Source organism: Erpetoichthys calabaricus, chromosome 14 (assembly GCF_900747795.2).
Source record: "Erpetoichthys calabaricus chromosome 14, fErpCal1.3, whole genome shotgun sequence".
NCBI lineage: Eukaryota > Metazoa > Chordata > Cladistia > Polypteriformes > Polypteridae > Erpetoichthys > Erpetoichthys calabaricus.
The window spans coordinates 35,166,045-35,167,680 of NC_041407.2; the positions used below are offsets into that span (position 1 = coordinate 35,166,045).

A 1,636-nucleotide genomic window follows, 5' to 3' on the forward strand; every position below is an offset into this window, starting at 1 on the left:
ATATATATATATATATATATATATATATATATATATATAATTCTATTTAATGAACAATCACAAAAACAGTTTAGAAAATTTCAACTTTTGCAATGTTTAAAAAAACTAGCATCATAACTTAACGTAAAATAGCAGCATCAACTTACATTGATAAAGCACAGTAAACCAAACATGTCAAACAGTCAATCAAACAAGTGTGGAGCACAGAATTATTGCACTATTTAAGGAACATTTATAATAACAATTTAGAAAATGTGCATTTTTTGCAGCATAGCATCATAACTTTATTAACTAGTTTTCAAAGACCAACATCACATTAATTTACCTCAGTTCTTTTGTGTTCAGTGAGAGAAATCTAGCCTGTTTTGGGCTTGAACAAGTACACTGAAGTCAGGTTGAATATCTGAGGTGGATATGCGAAGGACAGCACACAAGTGATCATCGCTGACAGAGGATCTGTATCTGGATTTGTTAAACTTCATCACTGAGAGTGTTTGTTCACAGATGTACTGTAGGTAGATCCAAAGAGAACCAGCATCCTCTGAGCATCCCACCTCCTCAAGTGTGGGAGGATTTCCTCTTTGAGAGAGGAATAAAACTCTACCAGTGATACTGACTTAAAATGCTCTGCCAGTAGATTATCAGAATGCAGATCAATGAGTGCAAGCTGGACATCACTGGGTGCATTATCCACACTATAAGTAAAGGGAGAGAAATCATGTGCATTTAACTCTCAACTGTTTTGAAGTCTTCAAATCTTCTTCAAAACTCACCATGCAGTGCCCCTAACATGGATAAATACTTGTGGAGGTGATCAGCTGATAGTGCGGCTTCTTTCAGTGTTGGCATGTGAGTGAGAATGTTGCCCTCTAATTGACTTGAAAGAAAAATCAACTTTCTCATGAAAGCTGTCACCAAGCTGTACATTTCGTGTGCTCAGAGGCCCTTGTCTTGCAGCTTGGTATTTAGTTCATTCATTAGTGCAGTCACATCTTGGGGATTAATAAAGTTCTATCTATCTATCTATCTATCTATCTATCTATCTATCTATCTATCTATCTATCTATCTATCTATCTATCTATCTATCTATCTATCTATCTATCTATCTATCTATCTATCTATCTATCTATCTATCTATCTATCTATCTATCTATCTATCTATCTATCTATCTATAGCAAAGGCCAGATCTGCAATCCAGCATGTATCTGACAGCTCTGGAATGTCCTTGTCTTTCTTTTCACAAAACTCCTGAATCTCTGCTCTCAGGTCCCATACTCTTTTAAGCACCTTGCCAAAGCTGAGCCATCTCACAGCTGTCTGGTAGCCTATGTCACTGTGTTCACTTTCATGCTCCTCTAACAGTGAAACAAACTGTCTGTGATTCAGTGCTCTTGCCCTGATGAAATTAACTATTTTAGTTACAACATCAACAACATGGCTAATTTTTACCACTGACTTGCACAACATCTCCTGATGAATGATACAATGCAAAATATCAATTTCTGTTCTGGGTTAATTTCAGTCACTTTATCTTGCATCTGCCTCAAAAGTCCAACATTTTTCCCCGTCAGATTTAGACAGCTATCGGTTGTAACACCTACCAGTTTGTCCCATTTTAGTCCCAGCATGTCCAT

The 1,636-nt window shown here is 36.6% G+C and overlaps 1 pseudogene; it reads right to left on the reverse strand.

Moving 5' to 3' along the window:
• Window positions 1-341: 341 nt before the first annotated feature.
• Window positions 342-1,636, reverse strand: LOC114664442 (general transcription factor II-I repeat domain-containing protein 2A-like; annotated as a pseudogene).